This window comes from Pleurodeles waltl, chromosome 5 (assembly GCF_031143425.1).
Source record: "Pleurodeles waltl isolate 20211129_DDA chromosome 5, aPleWal1.hap1.20221129, whole genome shotgun sequence".
In the NCBI taxonomy this organism is placed as follows: domain Eukaryota; kingdom Metazoa; phylum Chordata; class Amphibia; order Caudata; family Salamandridae; genus Pleurodeles; species Pleurodeles waltl.
The window spans coordinates 911,795,456-911,821,665 of NC_090444.1; positions in this window are offsets into that span (position 1 = coordinate 911,795,456).

The window sequence follows — 26,210 nt, forward strand, 5'->3', positions numbered from 1 at the left end:
GCCATTGGACAACAGATCCCAGTTGTCCAAAGAAAGGCACCACAGCTCCTACCACTACAACCCCTACTGCTACACCTAGTGTCCCTACTAATAGCAGTGGTGGTGGGAGCAAACCTACTAATAGCCAATCCAAGGGAGTAGCTGGGCTCACTTTTGGTAATTTAGTTGGGGTTGGTCTGATTAGGGAGACCACAGAGGCTACTTTAGTCTCTGAAGGGGCTATTGACTTAGCCACTTTGGTTGCTTGCCCCCATAACTTGGAGAAGTACAAGCAACTAACCCTAATAAATGGTGTTGAGGTCCAGGCCTACAGGGACACAGGTGCCAGTGTCACAATGGTGATTGAGAAACTGGTGCACCCTGAACAACACATACTTGGACACCAGTACCAAGTAACCGATGCTCACAACATAACACAAAGCCACCCCATGGCTGTTGTAAATCTCAACGGGGGGGGGTATCTGGTCCAAAGAAAGTTGTGGTAGCTTCAGATTTACCTGTAGACTGTCTATTAGGGAACGATTTGGAGACATCAGCTTGGTCAGATGTGGAGTTGGAGGCCCATGCAGCAATGCTGGGCATCCCAGGGCATATTTTTGCTTTGACAAGGGCTCAGGCCAAAAAGCAAAAAGGACAGGGAAGCTTGGATCCTGGAACAATGGACCAAGTGCTCCCTAAAGCTAGGGCTAGTAGAAGCAAACCACTTCCTACTATCCCTCCCTCTACAGTGGATTCTACTTCTGAGGAAGAAGAATTCCCTCCCTGTGCAGAACCTACACCAGAGGAGCTGGAAGCAGACACTGCTGAGCTTTTGGGTGAAGGGGGGCCTGCCAGAGAGGAGCTGAGTGTGGCACAGCAAACCTGTCCCACATTAGAGGGTCTCAGACAGCAAGCTGTCAAACAGGCTAATGGGGATGTCAGTGACTCACACAGAGTTTACTGGGAGGACAACCTCTTGTACACTGAGCATAGGGATCCTAAACCTGGAGCTGCCAGGAGATTAGTGATTCCTCAGGAGTACAGAAAGTTCCTCCTAACACTGGCACATGACATTGACTTAGGCACTGCCAGGAGTCCCCTTAGGGTGCTCCATGTCAACCGCCTGAAACCCTACTATGACAGGGCTGATCTCACCCTGCTCATGGCAACAGATGAGGGACAGGAAGAAGACAGTGATCCTCTACCTGATCTCTTCTCTTCCACAGAACAAGATGCTCTTGTGGAAGGTGTAGTTTTGGCTGATTGTCTTACTGCTGAGCAGAAAGATAATTGCATAAATCTCCTAGGACAATTTTCAGAACTCTTCTCCATTGTGCCAGGCACCACTTCTTGGTGTGAGCACACTATAGATACTGGAGACAGTTTACCTGTCAAAAGTAAGATCTATAGGCAGCCTGACCATGTCAGGGACTGCATAAAGCAAGAGGTGCAGAAAATGTTGGAACTAGGAGTGGTTGAGCACTCTGACAGTCCATGGGCTTCTCCTGTGGTACTGGTACCAAAACCCAATTCTAAAGATGGAAAGAAGGAAATGAGGTTTTGTGTAGACTATAGAGGTCTCAACTTGGTAACCAAAACAGATGCTCACCCTATACCCAGGGCAGATGAGCTAATAGATACACTGGCATCTGCCAAGTATCTAAGCACTTTTGATTTGACTGCAGGGTATTGGCAGATCAAAATGTCAGAAGATGCTAAACCTAAGACTGCATTTTCTACCATTGGAGGACATTACCAGTTTACTGTAATGCCTTTTGGTTTGAAAAATGCACCTGCCACTTTTCAGAGGTTGGTGAACACAGTCCTGCAAGGGCTGGAAGCTTTCAGTGCAGCATATTTGGACGATATAGCTGTCTTTAGCTCCAGCTGGGATGATCACCTGGTCCACCTTTGGAAAGTTTTGGAGGCCCTGCAAAAGGCAGGCCTCACTATCAAGGCTTCAAAGTGCCAGATAGGGCAGGGTAAGGTGGTTTATCTGGGACACCTTGTTGGTGGGGAACAGATTGCACCACTTCAGGGGAAAATCCAAACTATTTTTGATTGGGTTCCCCCTACCACACAGACTCAGGTGAGAGCCTTCCTAGGCCTCACTGGGTATTACAGGAGGTTCATTAAGAACTATGGCTCCATTGCAGCCCCTCTTAATGACCTCACATCCAAGAAAATGCCTAAAAAGGTATTATGGACAGCAAACTGTCAGAAAGCTTTTGAGGAGCTGAAGCAGGCCATGTGCTCTGCACCTGTCCTGAAAAGCCCTTGTTACTCTAAAAAATTCTATGTCCAAACTGATGCATCTGAATTAGGAGTAGGGGCAGTCCTATCACAACTTAATTCTGAGGGCCAGGATCAACCTGTTGCTTTTATTAGTAGAAGGTTGACCCCTAGAGAAAAGCGTTGGTCTGCCATTGAGAGGGAGGCCTTTGCTGTGGTCTGGGCTCTGAAGAAGTTGAGGCCATACCTGTTTGGCACTCACTTCATTGTTCAGACAGACCACAAACCTCTACTTTGGCTAAAACAAATGAAAGGTGAAAATCCTAAATTGTTGAGGTGGTCCATATCCCTACAGGGAATGGACTATACAGTGGAACATAGACCTGGGAGTAGCCACTCCAATGCAGATGGACTCTCCAGATATTTCCACTTAGACAATGAAGACTCATCAGGTAATGGCTAGTCTTATTGTCCTTCGTTTGGGGGGGGGTTGTGTAGGAAAGTACCATCTTGCCTGGCATGTTACCCCCATTTTTCACTGTATATATGTTGTTTTAGTTGTATGTGTCACTGGGACCCTGGTAACCCAGGGCCCCAGTGCTCATAAGTGTGCCTGAATGTGTTACCTGTGTAGTGACTAACTGTCTCACTGAGGCTCTGCTAATCAGAACCTCAGTGGTTATGCTCTCTCATTTCTTTCCAAATTGTCACTGACAGGCTAGTGACCATTTTTACCAATTTACATTGGCTTACTGGAACACCCTTATAATTCCCTAGTATATGGTACTGAGGTACCCAGGGTATTGGGGTTCCAGGAGATCCCTATGGGCTGCAGCATTTCTTTTGCCACCCATAGGGAGCTCTGACAAATCTTACACAGGCCTGCCACTGCAGCCTGAGTGAAATAACGTCCACGTTATTTCACAGCCATTTTACACTGCACTTAAGTAACTTATAAGTCACCTATATGTCTAACCTTTACCTGGTAAAGGTTAGGTGCAAAGTTACTTAGTGTGAGGGCACCCTGGCACTAGCCAAGGTGCCCCCACATTGTTCAGAGCCAATTCACTGAACTTTGTGAGTGCGGGGACACCATTACACGCGTGCACTACATATAGGTCACTACCTATATGTAGCTTCACCATGGTAACTCCGAATATGGCCATGTAACATGTCTATGATCATGGAATTGCCCCCTCTATGCCATCCTGGCATTGTTGGTACAATTCCATGATCCCAGTGGTCTGTAGCACAGACCCTGGTACTGCCATACTGCCCTTCCTGGGGTTTCTCTGCAGCTGCTGCTGCTGCCAACCCCTCAGACAGGCAGCTGCCCTCCTGGGGTCCAGCCAGGCCTGGCCCAGGATGGCAGAACAAAGAACTTCCTCTGAGAGAGGGTGTGACACCCTCTCCCTTTGGAAAATGGTGTGAAGGCAGGGGAGGAGTAGCCTCCCCCAGCCTCTGGAAATGCTTTGTTGGGCACAGATGTGCCCAATTCTGCATAAGCCAGTCTACACCGGTTCAGGGACCCCTTAGCCCCTGCTCTGGCGCGAAACTGGACAAAGGAAAGGGGAGTGACCACTCCCCTGACCTGCACCTCCCCTGGGAGGTGTCCAGAGCTCCTCCAGTGTGCTCCAGACCTCTGCCATCTTGGAAACAGAGGTGCTGCTGGCACACTGGACTGCTCTGAGTGGCCAGTGCCACCAGGTGACGTCAGAGACTCCTTGTGATAGGCTCCTTCAGGTGTTAGTAGCCTTTCCTCTCTCCTAGGTAGCCAAACCCTCTTTTCTGGCTATTTAGGGTCTCTGTCTCTGGGGAAACTTTAGATAACGAATGCATGAGCTCAGCCGAGTTCCTCTGCATCTCCCTCTTCACCTTCTGATAAGGAATCGACCGCTGACCGCGCTGGAAGCCTGCAAACCTGCAACATAGTAGCAAAGACGACTACTGCAACTCTGTAACGCTGATCCTGCCGCCTTCTCGACTGTTTTCCTGCTTGTGCATGCTGTGGGGGTAGTCTGCCTCCTCTCTGCACCAGAAGCTCCGAAGAAATCTCCCGTGGGTCGACGGAATCTTCCCCCTGCAACCGCAGGCACCAAAAAGCTGCATCTCCGGTCCCTTGGGTCTCCTCTCAGCATGACGAGCGAGGTCCCTCGAATCCAGCGACACCGTCCAAGTGACTCCCACAGTCCAGTGACTCTTCAGCCCGAGTTTGGTGGAGGTAAGTCCTTGCCTCACCTCGCTGGGCTGCATTGCTGGGAACCGCGACTTTGCAAGCTACTCCGGCCCCTGTGCACTTCCGGCGGAAATCCTTTGTGCACAGCCAAGCCTGGGTCCACGGCACTCTAACCTGCATTGCACGACTTTCTAAGTTGGTCTCCGGCGACGTGGGACTCCTTTGTGCAACTTCGGCGAGCACCGTTTCACGCATCCTCGTAGTGCCTGTTTCTGGCACTTCTCCGGGTGCTACCTGCTTCAGTGAGGGCTCTTTGTCTTGCTCGACGTCCCCTCTCTTTGCAGGTCCAATTTGCGACCTCCTGGTCCCTCCTGGGCCCCAGCAGCGTCCAAAAACGCCAAACGCACGATTTGCGTGTAGCAAGGCTTGTTGGCGTCCATCCGGCGGGAAAACACTTCTGCACGACTCTCCAAGGCGTGGGAGATCCATCCTCCAAAGGGGAAGTCTCTAGCCCTTGTCGTTCCTGCAGTATTCACAGTTCTTCAGCCTAGTAAGAGCTTCTTTGCACCAACCGCTGGCATTTCTTGGGCATCTGCCCACCTCCGAGCTGCTTGTGACTTTTGGACTTGGTCCCCTTGTTCCACAGGTACCCTCAGTCAGGAATCCATCGTTGTTGCATTGCTGATTTGTGTTTTCCTTGCATTTTCCCTCTAACACGACTATTTTGTCCTTAGGGGAACTTTGGTGCACTTTGCACTCACTTTTCAGGGTCTTGGGGAGGGTTATTTTTCTAACTCTCACTATTTTCTAATAGTCCCAGCGACCCTCTACAAGGTCACATAGGTTTGGGGTCCATTCGTGGTTCACATTCCACTTTTGGAGTATATGGTTTGTGTTGCCCCTATCCCTATGTTTCCCCATTGCATCCTATTGTAACTATACATTGTTTGCACTGTTTTCTAAGACTATACTGCATATTTTTGCTATTGTGTATATATATCTTGTGTATATTTCCTATCCTCTCACTGAGGGTACACTCTAAGATACTTTGGCATATTGTCATAAAAAATAAAGTACCTTTATTTTTAGTATAACTGTGTATTGTGTTTTCTTATGATATTGTGCATATGACACTAAGTGGTACTGTAGTAGCTTCACACGTCTCCTAGTTCAGCCTAAGCTGCTCTGCTAAGCTACCATTATCTATCAGCCTAAGCTGCTAGACACCCTATACACTAATAAGGGATAACTGGGCCTGGTGCAAGGTGCAAGTACCCCTTGGTACTCACTACAAGCCAGTCCAGCCTCCTACATTGGTTGTGCAGCGGTGGGATAAGTGCTTTGAGACTACTTACCACTCTTGTCATTGTACTTTTCATAAGAGAAAAATATACAAAACAAGGTCAGTGTATATACACATAGCCAAAAAGTTTTGCATTTCCTCTTTTCACTCTTTTCTAAGTGCTGAAAAGTACTTCTAAACTTTCAAAAAGTTCTTAAAAGTTTAAAAAGTTTTTTTTCTGTCTTTCCAAAAAGTTCTGAAAACTTTTTTCTCTTTTGCTATCACTTTAACTCTCTCTAAAAAAATGTCTGGCACAGGAAAAAATGTTGAACTGTCCAAACTTGCATATGATCACCTTAGCTGGAAAGGAGCAAGGAGTCTCTGCATAGAGAGAGGTTTGAGTGTAGGGAAGAATCCTTCCTTAGAACTGTTAATTAATATGCTTAGAGTACAGGATAAGGCCATAAGTGCCCAATCTGTAGAAAAAGTAGCTAATGGTTCTCAATCTGATCCAGGGACTCCCCCAGGAAAAGGTTCAGGAAAGAAACTTCTCAGCCTGCCCATTACTAGACAGTCTAGCATAGTTGGTACAGAGGTTGAATCACATCATACTGATGATGTGCTCTCACATTATGCTGGTAGCCAAGCTGTTAGGGTGCCCTTGGTAAGGGACAGGTCTCCTTCTGTTCATTCCCATCATACCTCTGTATCTAGAAATGTCCCTCCCACCCACCCTGATGACAGATTGTTAGAAAGGGAGCTCAATAGATTGAGAGTGGAGCAAACCAGACTGAAGCTCAAGAAGCAACAGCTGGATTTGGATAGACAGTCTTTAGAAATAGAGAGGGAAAGACAGAAGATGGGTTTAGATACCCATGGTGGCAGCAGCAGTATTCCCCATAGTCATCCTGCAAAAGAGCATGATTCCAGGAATCTGCACAAGATAGTTCCCCCTTACAAGGAGGGGGATGACATTAACAAGTGGTTTGCTGCACTTGAGAGGGCCTGTGCTGTACAGGATGTCCCTCAAAAGCAGTGGGCTGCTATCCTATGGCTATCATTTACTGGAAAAGGTAGGGATAGGCTCCTTACTGTAAAAGAAAATGATGCTAACAATTTCCAAGTTCTTAAGAATGCACTCCTGGATGGTTATGGCTTAACCACTGAACAGTACAGGATAAAGTTCAGAGATACCAAAAAGGAGTCTTCACAAGACTGGGTTGATTTCATTGACCAGGCAGTGAAGGCCTTGGAGGGGTGGTTACATGGCAGTAAAGTTATGACAGCCTGTATAACTTGATCCTGAGAGAGCATATTCTTAATAATTGTGTGTCTGATTTGTTGCACCAGTACTTGGTGGACTCTGATCTGACCTCTCCCCAAGAATTGGGAAAGAAGGCAGACAAATGGGTCAGAACAAGAGTGAACAGAAAAGTTCATACAGGGGGTGACAAAGATGGCAACAAAAGGAAGGATGGTAAGTCTTCTGACAAGGGTGGGGACAAATCTAAAAATGAGTCTTCATCAGGCCCACAAAAACACTCTGGTGGGGGTGGTGGGCCCAAATCCTCCTTTAATCAGAACAAGGAAAAGAAACCATGGTGCTATTTATGTAAAATAAAAGGCCATTGGACAACAGATCCCAGTTGTCCAAAGAAAGGCACCACAGCTCCTACCACTACAACCCCTACTGCTACACCTAGTGTCCCTACTAATAGCAGTGGTGGTGGGAGCAAACCTACTAATAGCCAATCCAAGGGAGTAGCTGGGCTCACTTTTGGTAATTTAGTTGGGGTTGGTCTGATTAGGGAGACCACAGAGGCTACTTTAGTCTCTGAAGGGGCTATTGACTTAGCCACTTTGGTTGCTTGCCCCCATAACTTGGAGAAGTACAAGCAACTAACCCTAATAAATGGTGTTGAGGTCCAGGCCTACAGGGACACAGGTGCCAGTGTCACAATGGTGATTGAGAAACTGGTGCACCCTGAACAACACATACTTGGACACCAGTACCAAGTAACCGATGCTCACAACATAACACAAAGCCACCCCATGGCTGTTGTAAATCTCAACGGGGGGGGTATCTGGTCCAAAGAAAGTTGTGGTAGCTTCAGATTTACCTGTAGACTGTCTATTAGGGAACGATTTGGAGACATCAGCTTGGTCAGATGTGGAGTTGGAGGCCCATGCAGCAATGCTGGGCATCCCAGGGCATATTTTTGCTTTGACAAGGGCTCAGGCCAAAAAGCAAAAAGGACAGGGAAGCTTGGATCCTGGAACAATGGACCAAGTGCTCCCTAAAGCTAGGGCTAGTAGAAGCAAACCACTTCCTACTATCCCTCCCTCTACAGTGGATTCTACTTCTGAGGAAGAAGAATTCCCTCCCTGTGCAGAACCTACACCAGAGGAGCTGGAAGCTGACACTGCTGAGCTTTTGGGTGAAGGGGGGCCTGCCAGAGAGGAGCTGAGTGTGGCACAGCAAACCTGTCCCACATTAGAGGGTCTCAGACAGCAAGCTGTCAAACAGGCTAATGGGGATGTCAGTGACTCACACAGAGTTTACTGGGAGGACAACCTCTTGTACACTGAGCATAGGGATCCTAAACCTGGAGCTGCCAGGAGATTAGTGATTCCTCAGGAGTACAGAAAGTTCCTCCTAACACTGGCACATGACATTGACTTAGGCACTGCCAGGAGTCCCCTTAGGGTGCTCCATGTCAACCGCCTGAAACCCTACTATGACAGGGCTGATCTCACCCTGCTCATGGCAACAGATGAGGGACAGGAAGAAGACAGTGATCCTCTACCTGATCTCTTCTCTTCCACAGAACAAGATGCTCTTGTGGAAGGTGTAGTTTTGGCTGATTGTCTTACTGCTGAGCAGAAAGATAATTGCATAAATCTCCTAGGACAATTTTCAGAACTCTTCTCCATTGTGCCAGGCACCACTTCTTGGTGTGAGCACACTATAGATACTGGAGACAGTTTACCTGTCAAAAGTAAGATCTATAGGCAGCCTGACCATGTCAGGGACTGCATAAAGCAAGAGGTGCAGAAAATGTTGGAACTAGGAGTGGTTGAGCACTCTGACAGTCCATGGGCTTCTCCTGTGGTACTGGTACCAAAACCCAATTCTAAAGATGGAAAGAAGGAAATGAGGTTTTGTGTAGACTATAGAGGTCTCAACTTGGTAACCAAAACAGATGCTCACCCTATACCCAGGGCAGATGAGCTAATAGATACACTGGCATCTGCCAAGTATCTAAGCACTTTTGATTTGACTGCAGGGTATTGGCAGATCAAAATGTCAGAAGATGCTAAACCTAAGACTGCATTTTCTACCATTGGAGGACATTACCAGTTTACTGTAATGCCTTTTGGTTTGAAAAATGCACCTGCCACTTTTCAGAGGTTGGTGAACACAGTCCTGCAAGGGCTGGAAGCTTTCAGTGCAGCATATTTGGACGATATAGCTGTCTTTAGCTCCAGCTGGGATGATCACCTGGTCCACCTTTGGAAAGTTTTGGAGGCCCTGCAAAAGGCAGGCCTCACTATCAAGGCTTCAAAGTGCCAGATAGGGCAGGGTAAGGTGGTTTATCTGGGACACCTTGTTGGTGGGGAACAGATTGCACCACTTCAGGGGAAAATCCAAACTATTTTTGATTGGGTTCCCCCTACCACACAGACTCAGGTGAGAGCCTTCCTAGGCCTCACTGGGTATTACAGGAGGTTCATTAAGAACTATGGCTCCATTGCAGCCCCTCTTAATGACCTCACATCCAAGAAAATGCCTAAAAAGGTATTATGGACAGCAAACTGTCAGAAAGCTTTTGAGGAGCTGAAGCAGGCCATGTGCTCTGCACCTGTCCTGAAAAGCCCTTGTTACTCTAAAAAATTCTATGTCCAAACTGATGCATCTGAATTAGGAGTAGGGGCAGTCCTATCACAACTTAATTCTGAGGGCCAGGATCAACCTGTTGCTTTTATTAGTAGAAGGTTGACCCCTAGAGAAAAGCGTTGGTCTGCCATTGAGAGGGAGGCCTTTGCTGTGGTCTGGGCTCTGAAGAAGTTGAGGCCATACCTGTTTGGCACTCACTTCATTGTTCAGACAGACCACAAACCTCTACTTTGGCTAAAACAAATGAAAGGTGAAAATCCTAAATTGTTGAGGTGGTCCATATCCCTACAGGGAATGGACTATACAGTGGAACATAGACCTGGGAGTAGCCACTCCAATGCAGATGGACTCTCCAGATATTTCCACTTAGACAATGAAGACTCATCAGGTAATGGCTAGTCTTATTGTCCTTCGTTTGGGGGGGGGTTGTGTAGGAAAGTACCATCTTGCCTGGCATGTTACCCCCATTTTTCACTGTATATATGTTGTTTTAGTTGTATGTGTCACTGGGACCCTGGTAACCCAGGGCCCCAGTGCTCATAAGTGTGCCTGAATGTGTTACCTGTGTAGTGACTAACTGTCTCACTGAGGCTCTGCTAATCAGAACCTCAGTGGTTATGCTCTCTCATTTCTTTCCAAATTGTCACTGACAGGCTAGTGACCATTTTTACCAATTTACATTGGCTTACTGGAACACCCTTATAATTCCCTAGTATATGGTACTGAGGTACCCAGGGTATTGGGGTTCCAGGAGATCCCTATGGGCTGCAGCATTTCTTTTGCCACCCATAGGGAGCTCTCACAAATCTTACACAGGCCTGCCACTGCAGCCTGAGTGAAATAACGTCCACGTTATTTCACAGCCATTTTACACTGCACTTAAGTAACTTATAAGTCACCTATATGTCTAACCTTTACCTGGTAAAGGTTAGGTGCAAAGTTACTTAGTGTGAGGGCACCCTGGCACTAGCCAAGGTGCCCCCACATTGTTCAGAGCCAATTCACTGAACTTTGTGAGTGCGGGGACACCATTACACGCGTGCACTACATATAGGTCACTACCTATATGTAGCTTCACCATGGTAACTCCGAATATGGCCATGTAACATGTCTATGATCATGGAATTGCCCCCTCTATGCCATCCTGGCATTGTTGGTACAATTCCATGATCCCAGTGGTCTGTAGCACAGACCCTGGTACTGCCATACTGCCCTTCCTGGGGTTTCTCTGCAGCTGCTGCTGCTGCCAACCCCTCAGACAGGCAGCTGCCCTCCTGGGGTCCAGCCAGGCCTGGCCCAGGATGGCAGAACAAAGAACTTCCTCTGAGAGAGGGTGTGACACCCTCTCCCTTTGGAAAATGGTGTGAAGGCAGGGGAGGAGTAGCCTCCCCCAGCCTCTGGAAATGCTTTGTTGGGCACAGATGTGCCCAATTCTGCATAAGCCAGTCTACACCGGTTCAGGGACCCCTTAGCCCCTGCTCTGGCGCGAAACTGGACAAAGGAAAGGGGAGTGACCACTCCCCTGACCTGCACCTCCCCTGGGAGGTGTCCAGAGCTCCTCCAGTGTGCTCCAGACCTCTGCCATCTTGGAAACAGAGGTGCTGCTGGCACACTGGACTGCTCTGAGTGGCCAGTGCCACCAGGTGACGTCAGAGACTCCTTGTGATAGGCTCCTTCAGGTGTTAGTAGCCTTTCCTCTCTCCTAGGTAGCCAAACCCTCTTTTCTGGCTATTTAGGGTCTCTGTCTCTGGGGAAACTTTAGATAACGAATGCATGAGCTCAGCCGAGTTCCTCTGCATCTCCCTCTTCACCTTCTGATAAGGAATCGACCGCTGACCGCGCTGGAAGCCTGCAAACCTGCAACATAGTAGCAAAGACGACTACTGCAACTCTGTAACGCTGATCCTGCCGCCTTCTCGACTGTTTTCCTGCTTGTGCATGCTGTGGGGGTAGTCTGCCTCCTCTCTGCACCAGAAGCTCCGAAGAAATCTCCCGTTGGTCGACGGAATCTTCCCCCTGCAACCGCAGGCACCAAAAAGCTGCATCTCCGGTCCCTTGGGTCTCCTCTCAGCACGACGAGCGAGGTCCCTCGAATCCAGCGACACCGTCCAAGTGACTCCCACAGTCCAGTGACTCTTCAGCCCGAGTTTGGTGGAGGTAAGTCCTTGCCTCACCTCGCTGGGCTGCATTGCTGGGAACCGCGACTTTGCAAGCTACTCCGGCCCCTGTGCACTTCCGGCGGAAATCCTTCGTGCACAGCCAAGCCTGGGTCCACGGCACTCTAACCTGCATTGCACGACTTTCTAAGTTGGTCTCCGGCGACGTGGGACTCCTTTGTGCAACTTCGGCGAGCACCGTTTCACGCATCCTCGTAGTGCCTGTTTCTGGCACTTCTCCGGGTGCTACCTGCTTCAGTGAGGGCTCTTTGTCTTGCGCGACGTCCCCTCTCTCTGCAGGTCCAATTTGCGACCTCCTGTCCCTCCTGGGCCCCAGCAGCGTCCAAAAACGCCAAACGCACGATTTGCGTGTAGCAAGGCTTGCTGGCGTCCATCCGGCGGGAAAACACTTCTGCACGACTCTCCAAGGCGTGGGGGATCCATCCTTCAAAGGGGAAGTCTCTAGCCCTTGTCGTTCCTGCAGTATTCACAGTTCTTCAGCCTAGTAAGAGCTTCTTTGCACCAACCGCTGGCATTTCTTGGGCATCTGCCCACCTCCGAGCTGCTTGTGACTTTTGGACTTGGTCCCCTTGTTCCACAGGTACCCTCAGTCAGGAATCCATCGTTGTTGCATTGCTGATTTGTGTTTTCCTTGCATTTTCCCTCTAACACGACTATTTTGTCCTTAGGGGAACTTTGGTGCACTTTGCACTCACTTTTCAGGGTCTTGGGGAGGGTTATTTTTCTAACTCTCACTATTTTCTAATAGTCCCAGCGACCCTCTACAAGGTCACATAGGTTTGGGGTCCATTCGTGGTTCACATTCCACTTTTGGAGTATATGGTTTGTGTTGCCCCTATCCCTATGTTTCCCCATTGCATCCTATTGTAACTATACATTGTTTGCACTGTTTTCTAAGACTATACTGCATATTTTTGCTATTGTGTATATATATCTTGTGTATATTTCCTATCCTCTCACTGAGGGTACACTCTAAGATACTTTGGCATATTGTCATAAAAAATAAAGTACCTTTATTTTTAGTATAACTGTGTATTGTGTTTTCTTATGATATTGTGCATATGACACTAAGTGGTACTGTAGTAGCTTCACACGTCTCCTAGTTCAGCCTAAGCTGCTCTGCTAAGCTACCATTATCTATCAGCCTAAGCTGCTAGACACCCTATACACTAATAAGGGATAACTGGGCCTGGTGCAAGGTGCAAGTACCCCTTGGTACTCACTACAAGCCAGTCCAGCCTCCTACACCCGTTCTCTAATTCTTTTTTTGGTATGAATCTTACTGAAAGGAGTTCTTTAGTTGTTACATTCTGTAAGGCTGGCAGGGAGTTGACAAGACATAAGATGTTAGACCTGTTCAGGATGTCGTGACTTCCTCTTGAGGAGTACTCAGGCATGAACAAGATCGTGGCTTCGGGCTTTTTAGTTGTTTCAGACCGGATCACAGTGTGCCCGCCACCTTCCTGCGACAGTCTTCCTTGGAGTTGGGTGTTCTCATTTTGTCTGTCTTGAGTGGTAGCTGCACGACTAGTAGGTGTTCGATTTACCTGGCCTTTTTCCCTCCCCAGTTGCACTTCTTTGTTCCTTTGTTCTTCGTAGGGTTGCCTTTTTGGAGGCCAATTGTCCCTTTTTCCTTTGATTTCATTGGTTTCCAGGTCCAGTGCTGGGCGCGATGGTGCAGGCGAATCAGTGATCCACCCAGGCTGGTTGCTGAGATTATAATTTCCAGGGCTGCCCTGAGAACAATATTTTGCCTTTGTCCGGGGTGCGGGAACTGGAGCTGTTGTGTTGTCCACGCACATGGTTGTTCTTATACTTTGTTCGTTTCGTATATACTCTGGGGTCTCTGCCCTTCTATTTTTGCCTTTGCTATTATCTTGTTCTGCCCCCTCACTAATGGAGTTCGGAGGCTGCTGGCATTTTCCGTAGTGGTCTTCTACTATGTTTGAGTAGTGTACCTGAACTAAATGTTCAGTTTTTGTAGCTGGGAGGTGCTTATCGATACAAATGCTAGGTTTGGATGTTCCTGGGCTCCATTTGGGTTGTTCGTTGGCTGCAGGATCATTTACCTCGTTTATCCCATGATTTGTTCCAGGGTCTTTTCCGGACCACCTTTCTTTGTCTAAGTCATGCCCAGATGCTTGGTGTCCCCTGGGGCCAGTGGGTATGCGGTTTATATGGGAATGGTGAGTGCAACTTTTGTCGCACAATAATCCGGGATTTTTGTTTATAAAGTTAAAAACTTTATCAGTGGGTTTCTCAAAACTCTCCGACTTAATGCTTTTATCTTTATACTGACGTTGGGCGCTCTCATCACCTGTGTTCCTGATTTCTCCTATTAGGCCTATCTGTTGTAACATGTTTAAGGCCTTTCCTGCTGGTGCTTTTTTTTTTTCCTCTAGCTTTCTTCCATGTGTTTTTCCATCTGCCTGTTAGTTGAGGCCTTTTACCCGGAGGCCTTTTTTCTACTGTGTTTGGGACTTTGCTTCCAAATTCAGGACTTCCATTTGTTCTCTCCCTCTTAGGTGTCTGATTTTTTGCATCTGGATAGTTCTCTCGTCCTGGGCCGAAGTGCCTTTCTATATTTTCTTTGTCTGCTGGCCCTTCAATTAAACTAGATTCTGTTTTCCCTAGCTCGTGAATGCACCCCTGTGTGCTTTTAAGGTTGTGTTTGCAGTCTTCGATTATGTCTTTGATTACTTTTGGGACTTCCAATAGTTTTTCCAGCAGTGGTCCACAAACTTGTCCATCCAACTTGTCCATTTTATCGGCCACTGCTTGATGCAACAGGTTTTCCCTAATTACGCCCTCTACTAGGGCCATCCTGTAATCTATAGACTGTATTGAGGATGTAAGTTGTTTGGTCAGTTCAAGTTGATCATCAAATTTTTGAGACTGGGCCATGATCGTTGTTGCGATTGAGCCCAGTGTTGCACATATAACTTTCATGATACTAAGAATTGGTTGGTCTAGTGAGAGGTCATCTCCATTTCCACTTTGTTCGTTGGTTATCTGACCTTCTGGATTTTTACCTTCCTTTCCTCTGTGGCCTATGATTATACTACCTTCCAGGAAGTTTAGATCTTCTGATGTTATGCTGTTTAGTTGAGGGTCTGTGTTGCCAATAACGGAGTTGTCGAGTGAGGACAGCTCCAGACTGAAAGAACTACTGTTGAGTCTGCCCAGCATTAAATTAGTTTTAACAATTTGTCTTCCGCAGTGAAGCTGTGGCGCTGGGGTTTTATGGGTCTGTTTAGATGGTGAGCAGTCTGTTTCTGGACCCATTACATTTTGGAGTGCTGTGAATTCTGCTTGGGCACATTGTGGAGAGGATGTTAGTGAAAAATTCCCGGAGTTCAATAGTCCCGTTTGGGGGTCAGGATAAGGTGAATCGTTGCCTTTTCTTTGCTCTCCCGAAAAGTTGCTCCACTTTGGGGGGTTATTTAACTCCACTTCACCATCCCCAAGAGGATTACTCATTGGGCAGAATAATTGCGATAAACCAACCGGTTGCTGTTGCTGCTGAAGTGGGCGAGTATCCTGGAGCCCGGTCGCTGGTAGCTCCAGTTCACCCCCCCCCATGTTGTAGCCACCCACTTCCCCCGATGGCTGTGATCGGAGGCCACTGGCTTTAGGACTTTGCGTTTGCGGCTGTTCTGAGTTCAAGTTCACTTGGTTGTAATAGTTAGTGATAGTGTTTGTTTTTGGTCTAGTTTTCTTTACTCCCGTAGATCCACCCGGGCCCGGGAGCGTCGGTGTATACTTATGTCCCCTGCACAGAGGAATTAGAAGGCCCCCCACAGTTTCGCCTACAGTTTCTCCTGCATTCGGTAGGGCACCCCCTATATCGTCAGAGTCAGTATAGGCTGGCAAGCAAGGCAGTGTCACCACTTCTAATGTCCCGCCTGACTCTTCTCCTGGCTCGGAATCGCTTTTGTTGGCGGGAGACCCGAATTGGACACCCTCTGCTGTGTCTGCTGTGTCTGCTGTGTCCTCACCTAGGTTTGCGAATCCCCCCTGGGATTGCTGGATGGTTCTGGGGTCCTGGTCCTGGTCCTGATCCTGATCCTGGTTCTGGTCTAACCCTAGGCTTTGTAGACTTTTGAGCTCCTGCTCTGATCTTTGGGAATCCGCTAGGTGAGTGAGCGCCTTGTTGGCCTCCCTAGCCTTCTTTGTTTTTCCTCTTGTCCCAACCATCCTCCGGTTACCGTTCACTGCTCACCGTTCACCACTCCCCTTGGCTCCTTGGTTCCTTACTGGGTTCCTTCCTTGCTTGGTCTTTAGAAGAGACCACCAACAACAACGACAAGTCCCAGTCCAAGTCCAAGGCCAAGGCCAGCTAGGGCCAACTAGGGCTATGGCTAGAGCTGTTGCTGTGGCTGCGGCTGGGTGAGGCTGGGTGAGGCTGGGTGAGACGACGTGGCGCGGTTGAGTACCGATGCCGGAGCCGAGGGCAGGGGCAGGAGCAGGGGAGGAGCAGGAGCAGGAGAGGGGTTCAATGGCCAGGATGGACTCCCTCCCCCCCACGAAGTCTGCTTACCCGGTCTCTCCCGGTCAGTCCCGGTCAGTCCTCACCCGGTCTGCTCTCCCGCTCAGCGTCTTTTCCAGGAGGGGCTGCAGGAGGTCACATAGGTCCACAGGGGGACGGCAGGGCTCCTTCTCCTTCTCCTTCTGGCTCCCTTTGACTCTGGCTTCTGGCTTTCCGGCTCCTCCAGCGCCCAGGTTACGCCTGGTCCTGCCGGAATGCCAACCCACAGCCGGGGCGCACAGAGATCCTCTGACCCCCCAAAGGCCGCGGCAACGCCGTGCTCCGTGCGTGAGCCGACCGGCAAGAATTCTCCTCGGGCCCCCAAAGCAGCAATAGCGGTTGAGGCAGTAGCGGCAGTAGCGGCCGCGTTCGGCAGCGTTCGTGCTCCGCGCTGCACTCGGCGCGACGTGAACCACCCGGCGCCTACGTGTATCCAATCTTGAGCTCGGCAATCACGCGAATCAGCGAAACTTCAGAAGCAAGAGCTGTGGGCTGGCGTTGCTGGCAGTTGAAAGAGGCTCTTTTCTGTTATGGGCATTTGTATAGTGCTTTCATCCATTGGTATGGAACCATGATGCTTCTTTATTCTGAACTTTTTTTTGCAGGATATTGTATTTTGCACTGTTTGGTTGTGTCTGTTGTGTGTAGTGTTTCATGGTATATGATTAGAGGAGGACTTCTTTCTGTTTCGTTTAGAAGTGGTTTGCGGCTGTTAATTTGAAAGTAAAATGAGTTTCTAGTGCCATGTGTATATGGATGAGTGTGCCAGAGAACTTTTCGTTCTTTTCTTTTTATAGAAAAAGTTTTTACCAATACCCATGACAGGCACAGTAGCCCAGAAACAGGGAAGACGACAGTAGTAGTGCACCATTACTAACACCAGAGGTGATTCCTCTTCATGGGCTCCAGAGCATAGCCCTGCCACCTGTGAGACCACGGAGCCACTGTAATTACATTATGATACTTGCAATCATTTAATTTAGCAGTGTTCATGCCTCAAAAACCTGTCCCCGCTGCTCTGTCTAGCTCCGCTTAAGAATCATGGCTTGCAGGTTCCAGTGTTCAGCACCAGATCTTTAATCTACTGTGTCATGGAGCCTCTGAGTTGCTAGAAAAGGAAGAAAGGTAAGTAAAAAAAGAGATTGTGTTGTTTCTCTGTGCATGTGTGAGTGAAAGTGTGTTTGTGAGTAAATAAGAGAGAATAAGAGTGAGTGTAGGGATTGAGAGTGTCAATGAGAATGAAAGAGTGAGGCTCAATGAGTAAGTGAGAGTGAGTAAGGAAAAGCGAGGGAGTGATCGATATAGTGTGAATTAGAATGAGTGAGCGAGGGGGAGATTGCGAGAGGGAGCGAGAGGGAGTCAGGGGTGCCTCTGCCAATGATGCAGCAGGTGCGTTTTCACCAGGGCAAAGAGGCTCTGGTGCAGCTGCACCCGCTGCACGATTAAACCCGAACACCTGTACTCTAGGAGTTCAAATCAAAGCCCCTGTACACCAGTAGTTGTGAGTGAGGGTCAGTGAATGAATGTTAGTGTGTGCAGGTGCGTTTGTGTGTGAGAAACGGTGTTAGTGTATGGGTGCTTTTGTGTGTGAGGGCACCCAAGGCAAAATTTGAAAACAACGAGGGGAACCTGTGGCAAGTATTACACCCCACCGCTTTCAGGGATCACCAACCACCACTGCTGTCTTTCTTAAAATTAATAAACCGTCAGACCAATGTTGATCCTATCATGCTATTTCTTAAATAAATGCGGACTCCAAAATCTGTGCCAAAAGTTTGGCAGTTAAAATAGCTGGGGTTATAGGCTATCTTGTTTCGTCTGAACAGCATGGGCTTGTCCCCGGCTGTAAGATGCATATTCATATTTGTAATGCTAGGTGTATGTTTGACATGGCCTGGATTCTCAATAGGTGTCAATGTCCTTGGCCCACATGGCAACCCAGCACAAAATGTATGAATTTGGGGATAAGGTGGGAAGTTACTCTATTGGCTACGAGGGACTCAAAACTTTGCCTTTTTCCCTGTACTTGTTCCCCCAAGTGACAACTTTGCACAAACTGTAGCTCAATAGGTCAAGAGTTTACTGCCTATTATTCATGTTTATATGCACTATAACTAATGACCATGGCTGAACGCAAACCATACAATTGTGGAAGAACTGATAGTGCCCAGTGTCATTGTCCCAGCTGTGAGCAGGGCTAGTCATGCCTTAGTCATGCCTTATCCCACCCTCTTATGAGTGAAATCAGAGATGTTGATATTTTTTTTTCAAACACAGTACCAGTTTGAATCATGTTATGCCTTTGAAACCTTGTGTAACTTAGCAACTCGATTATTTACATAATGGCAATGTTTAAAGCAGAACTAGACCGATGCTTGTTGTCAAGATAACTTCAGACCACCCGGGCCTCACCCAGGTTATTTAGGAAGCACCGCAACTGTCTACAACTGCTGGTTATTTAATTGATCCTCCTATTGGAAAAAAGACAGTTGAGAAACATGTGGAATTACAATAACGACTAACAAGTTCCTAATTGATCCTCCTAATGGGAAAAGACAGTTGAGACACATGTGCAATTACAATAATGACTAACGAGTTCCTCTGTTTTCTCAATGTGCTTCATTGCACCTGGTTCGGACCGGCTATAAAAGCCAACTTTTCATACTAAGCCCTGCTTAGCCTCTTTTCACTTGAAAGCAACACTTACCTGCCTTCAGTCTTTGGCAGCCTTCCCTTCCCAGTGGCAGTCCTCGCTTCACAGTGGCATCCATAGCTTCACAGCAATAGGCTTCTCCTTGCAGCAATGTGTTTCCTGGAGTTCCGACCTAGTATTTCCGAACTTCTCCGCAGTTACCACAGTACCTGTAAAAGGCAGGCAGCTTGCAATTCATCTCTTGCATCACGCTTCCTTGCACTGGCAAAAAGACACAGGTGATCTCAAATAAGGTAACACAAGTTGTTCTGTTTACTTTGGGATCTTGATCAGCTCTGATTAATCAAACTCATCTAAAGCCAGCAATATTATTTAGATCAATATCGTGACTGAAAAGACAACAGAGAAAAGTTGTATTTCTTGTAATATTTGTGCCTTACTGGATCTTGTGCTCATAGTTGGTTTTCAATCTGTGTTTTTCGATCAAATCTGATGTTGGTGTGCTAAAGACTTTGGGACAATTGAGAACTATAATCTGATTGCCATTGCATATTTCCATATGAACCTTGAACTCTTGAGACTCTTGAACTACTGAAGAATTTGAAGTAGTTGTGATTAACCCAGTTATTTTCTCTCAGTGAAATCTTTGTACATGAGAATTCCAGGTCCTGATAATTCCTGGATAATTCTTGAATAACACTGGGGAATGTTTCAAGTGTGAATTATTGGTATGTTGATTTGACGTTAGTTAATGCCAAACATCTTCTTAGTTTTTCCTGTTTTAAAGTGTGGTTTCATTACAGGGAAATCTGAGTCCAGACCCCTGTGTTTGAATAATCCTGATTGCCAGTATCCTGAATCCAGAACCAGAATCCAGATACACTTGAGCCCAGCAGTGCCCAGAGTAGAGAAAACTGAATACTCATAAGTCCTGGCATTTCTCTCTGACTCTCTCATCCTAACCCCCCCCCTTCCTCTTGGAAACTCCTAGGGTTGAGGTTGGTCCTTCATTGCTGTCCTGTCAGTTCTCATTGGGATTTGGGGATCATTGTTGCCCCACTGGAACCACCTGGAGTTCAGTTGAGTGGCTCGGAACACCTAGGCAAATTGAAGAGGACAGAATGGCACTGGAGGAGGCACTGACAGAAGAGGAATACATGCGGTCCATGAGTTCACTCCCATGCGGGAAAGACTCCGGATCCCAATGGGTACTCACTTGAATTATTTAAGAAATATGCTTCTGTATCTGACTTCCGCACTGATGGAGGTGTACGCAAAAGCCCTTGAAACCAGGGAACTTCCCTATGACCTTTGTAGAGAAATATCTTCTGAAACCACTGGATAGGTGTGAATCATGTAGGTGTATCTCCCTCATTAGTATTGAGGCAAAGATCCTGGCAAAGGCCCTGGTAAATAGATTGGTGACGGTAATCAGAACCATCATCCACAGTTCTTAAAGTGGGTTTATACCAGAATGCAGCCATGCCACTGCCTATGATGACTTCATACTGCCATTGCGCTATCTACCAATTCCTTTGAGTGAAGGGCCTAGGTGTCTATTGACTTTGAAAAAGCTTTTGATTCAGTCAGGTCGGCATTCATATTCCTCCTCCTGGAACGCATTAACTTTGTCCATCTTTTCTGGAAATATGTTACGTTTGTATTCTTAACCCGGAAATTATCCCATTTTCACAACTGAAAGGTGCTCACAACAGGGCTGCCCCCTCTTACCCTTCCTTTTTACATAGGTGATGGACCCACTGGCTGGGTGGATTAGGTGAGATGCACAGTTATGCTGTATCCGATGGTCCAAAACAGGATATTGCTATGCGCAGACATTGTCCTGGTGCATCTTAGCAACCCTGAGACCTCTATGCCCAAAATGACGCAAATGCACCAGATGTGCACAGATGCATCCGGTCTGAATGTTAATTGAACAAAATCCACGTACATTCCAGTAAGCAGGGCATAACATGAAGACATAAAGCTCACTAAAAATCTACTATAGACAGACCAGCTTTTTAAGTACCCGGGACGCACATACCACCCATTACATCACACCTTTCCTTTCCTAAATCTGCCACAACATGTGTACTTGATAAATCTGGCCTCCTAATGTAGTAAGTAGAGAGGCCCTGTTCAAAATAATAGCTTTCCACATCTGCTCCACGTACTTCAACACTTCCCATATGACATGCACAAATCATTCTTACAAACATTGGAATCAGGTATTGTCAAATTCTTGTGGGCTAGAAGGCAACTGAGGATTGCCCTATGACAGAGGCCTTGGCGTCCTGGACATACAACTCTATTACTGGGCCATAAAGTGGCACCAATTTATGAATTTTTTTTCCCAACATTGACAACCCAGCACTATCCATCAAACTCATGGCTATTGAGCGACATGGAGGCTTTAACCTATTATACAGCTCAAACATGCAGAACTCTCTTCTCCTTGAAACTCAAAAATCTCTGAATTCCTGGTACTAATTACTGCAGTCGATCAAGTTGCATGGTGTGCTGATTGCAGACTGCAGAAACATCATTATGGAATGGGAACTGACTCCATTACATGACCCAACAATAGGACTTCTGTAAATGGGACGACATTGAATTCTAAAAACTGGGAGATATCTGGGAGGGTAATTCTATGCATACATTTCAACAATTAACAACAACATATGACATGCTCAAGACATAATTCTACCAATGCCTACAGCTACATCATGTCTTAGAAATGCATCATGATAACCTACCTGCCAGCAACCACATAGAGACACTCATCAAAATGGAATGACAAGGCAAGAAGGGGATTTCTTAAAGGTATTCCACACTGATGAACAAAAGTCTAGACCCCATGCTATCCCTGAAGTAGCATTTGGAACAAAATGTGATTGTACTGTAGTACGAAGATTGGGTGGTGACCAAACGGCCCCCATAGTACTAGCAGTATTTATGAGGATGCAGCTGATACAGCTAAATTACAGACATATAGGGAGGCAGGAAGCACATCAGACTAATGGTGGCCGTGGGTTTAGGCAAAGAGAAAGGTACTAACTAAGGCATTGGAGGTCTGCATCAGCCCCAACACTGACTGAGTGGACTTGTGGAATGGACTATTGTGCCAGGGCAGAGCAATTTGTGTATATATCAATGGGCTGCCAGAGAAGCATGCTAAAGTCTGGGGAGATTGGCTCAAATACTTCATCACTGCCAATGATTGATACTGGACTCACATTCGAACATCTACATGTACGTTTGATGCTGGTTGGGGGGCTGTGGATTTTCTTATCTGTAATTTGTTATGTCAACCATGTCAAGAAAACTGTTGATGCTCGTGTTAGTGTATAAAGCAATAAAATATTTAGGATAAGAAAACAAAAAGTGAGAGTTACGATCCTGATCAGCATCATCAGTATACGCAAGCAATGGGGCACACTACATGATATTATGTTAATCAATGGCTACTCTATTCTCTATGGAAATCCAATTCTTCATCTCTCTTGGACTTACTATACAATAAAAGTGCTAAATTTGAAATTCAATAGTTTCATAATATGTTTATGGATCATTGTATGGATGACCTAGAAGTTATGGTGCAGATATTGTCGTATAAACTTGGGCAGGATATTAGTATCACTAATGCAATATGATCATTAAGACTGGGACTTTTGAATCAGTTAGATTCAGATTGCAACAATTCAAGATACTTAAGCTATATTACACACCACAGAAATTGTTTAAGAAGAAGTATCAAGAATTCTAGATGTTGATAATGTAATATCGAGGATGCCGATGAAGTTCATATTTTTCCAGTCCGTCAATGTTTATCTGACTTCTTCGTTAAATTTGCTAGTGCAGTATCTGATATGCTCAATTTATCTGTTATCAACTTATTTAGTAGTGAGAATTCACTCACTACCAAATTTAATTTATTTGGCTCTGATGATAAAATTATACCAATATATAATTTGTTTATTTATAATGAGATGAGTTGCCGCAAGATTATATATTGTGATTGATTTGATCAGTTCCACTGCCCGAACATGGACAAGCTATGGATTTTACTGTACCATACCTATGAAATGCAAGACTCCTTATTATCAATTAAATATAAAGAGAGGGAAAAGCTTGTTTATCAAGAAGTGGAGCCATTATACAATACAATTTATTTTATAAAGTGTGCTTATTTGTTTGCAATTGCCCCTTACATATATTGTAATGCCTAAATGTATAGGTTTTCTGCCTACAAAAACACATTTTGTATCAACACGTATGACCAATGGTTTAGGTAGAGACAGCTTCAGCTGTTTACCAGAGCTCAGGTCAGACACCGAGTGACTTTGTTTTAACCCGTTTCAGTTATTCATATATTTAGGCCAACCTCTTACACCCATTGCTTGAATAAAGAGTAATTCACATTTATGATCTGCCCAAAGGAGTTTTTTTCAGTTTAACATCATTCTAAGGCTACAAGATGTATCTATTTGCTTCACAAGTGCTTCCATTGCAATGCATGAAAGGTGAACTGTTCATTGAAAAGTGTTGTGAAAGTCATAATTTTCACAGATTATCCTCCTTTCTCCCTTTGGTAGTAAGTGTACCCCAGTGGTTCTCACAAGAATTATGCTAGTCACAAGAGACAAAAAACATGCTGCTTTGCCCATTCTATTCAACAATGTACTTTAATGGAGGTGCACCCTGACACCTACTTCCAGATTACACCTACTTTTACCTCTCCTCCATCTTACTTTCCTGCTCTCATTCCAACACCTTTCACTACTCCTGTTACATCACTACTCCCACTTGTATCCAATTCTACTCCCCTTACTACCCTGACTAATAAACCAAATCCTACTTCTGCACATACTCCTAATACTCCCACTGTAATTATCCATACTCTTGCTGCTACTCTTTTTTTAATTTTACTTTGTTCTTATTCTCGTACCATTATTTTAGTCTGTAGGTATCTCATTTTCCCAGATTTAAGCCTCACCAAGCTTTAATTTAACTCCAGTTCTTAGGGCATCTACACTTAGGGCAACCCAGCCAGAAGGGCACTGTCTATCTATATTGCATGTTTGGGGCTGCAAGGGTCAGAGCTGACCAATTAAGTCCCGCTACACCAAACACCCTACCTCTCTTTCTTCCCTGATCTGAAATTGTACTCAGTAGAACTAAGGTCATGCAGCAAATGCTTGTGTTAAGTGTAAGTACTTTGTCGGGTTCTAAAACTATTAGATATCAAAAGAGTTCTCAGTATGGCAATGTGGAATGTGACACACTCTTCCGGTGGTTTTGCTGTCACTCACACCTCACAGATCCTCTTCTCCATGACATATCCAAAACTGCCCCCAAATGCTACAACACCATACCATGGCAGTCAACCTGGAAACCCAGATCGCTGAGGAATAACATGTTCTGAGGCTGATTGCCATTACAACTGATGCAGCACTCATTTGCTGATAGGTGGGTTTGGGTTGGTTGAGGTCTTCCCTTCCCCCAGCAGAGAACCGCCCATCATATGCAGAGATCTCCAACCACCTGGTGGTGAATCCCTATGATGAAAGACTGCCCTCCAGTGTATTGAATGCGCTTTCATCACCTTTGCAAGTCAATCAGGCCACCATATTTTTTCAGCCCTCTCATTTTCTCTTGCTTTAAAAAAAGGAAGAAAATAAAATGTCATTGTTGGACCTGGACCACTCCATGGGGTAACCCCCAAAAGTTTTGCCTTTTTTTGGCCTCCTCTCTCCCTAAAACATGGTTCAATTGGCTTATACCCAAATGGCATAAATAATTTACTGTTAATTCCCTTGTACAGTATTATACCATATATCCAAGGCCATTACATTAAATGCTACCAGTGGGCCTGCATCACTTATTGTGCCACCCACTTAAGTAGCACTGTAAAACATGTCCCATGTCTTCCATTACAGCCTGACTCCAGATTTAAACTGCCATGTTGACTTGGCATTAAAAAACCCTTGCCAAGCCTTAAAGTCCTCTTTTATTACATATATGGTTACCCTAAGCAAGAGCCTATGCAGCCCATAGGGTAGGGTAAAGTGTAATTAATAGGTTGAGCACATACCTTTACATGTCCTCATAGTGAAAAGCTCCTAAATTCCTTTTTCACTATTGTGAGGCCTACCCATCTGATAGGATAACACTGGGAATTCCTTATTACATTTAATGAGCTGTAATTTTCAATTGGGAGCTGACAGCTATGTCAAGTTTGGTACCTTTGAAATTGTGGTGAAGGGCCTTACTTAATGGTAAAGTCAGATTTGTTATTACAATTGTGATAATGGCACTTTTAGAACTTTGGCATTTTTCTACCCTTAACCCTTTTGTGCCAATAGCTTGTCTTCGGTCACATGACTGGGTGTAACTGACAGACTTTATGGATTTCTCTCAGTCACACAATAGAGGGGTTAGGAATAGCTGAATGGGCCGTCTGCTGGCAGCCCCACTTACAACAGAATAGCCAGTGACCTGCCTTCACAAAAGGGACTCACAACCCTGCATTGTCATTTCAATCAGCTTGAAGCCAGAGCAAGGATCCAGGAGATTCCATGCACTTGAAAGCAACTGTCTAGAAGCTTCTCCCACCTTCCATAACCAGGGCAGTAGGGTATAAAAAGGGGATCTCAGACACCAACTCTATAGTACAATTCTGGGTCTTTGGATACTGTGATTGAAAGAAGGACTGCTGTGCTGCTGGAGGAATTGCCGCCCTGCTGCTCTATAAGACTGCTGATCTGCTGGATTTCTGCCCTGTTTGTTCCATTGCACTGCTACATTCTGCCTGGGGACAAAGGCTAGATCCTCAACTGTCCCAGGGCCCGAAGAGTGGATCACAGGGGTTAGTTTGCCTGCCTCATAGCCACAGGGACATAAAAAGCTTCCTCAATCTTGAAGCTGTACATGGACACAGTCTGAGCGAGTCCTTACCCTCCAAGTGGTACCCCTCCAGTCCTGAACCCTTGAAAGTGGTGCTAAAGGTGCCATGTTTGCCAAAGTCTAAATGTGTGTATTTAAGAACATTTTTGGCTAGAAACTGCTCTGAGAACCAGGAGGAGACAGGGACTAACCTGCTTGCCTATCTGCCCGAGGTGCAGTACCAGTTGGATTGACTTTGTGGCTTTTCCTGCTACGTTATTCTTCGCTGCAGCAAATCCTTTTGGATGGTCCTTCACGAAAGGAGTTTCTGACTTTGTGTAGTTGTCTTTGACTACAGCCCTCTGCCTTGTCTCACTGAAGATTTTCAACTTCTATTTCT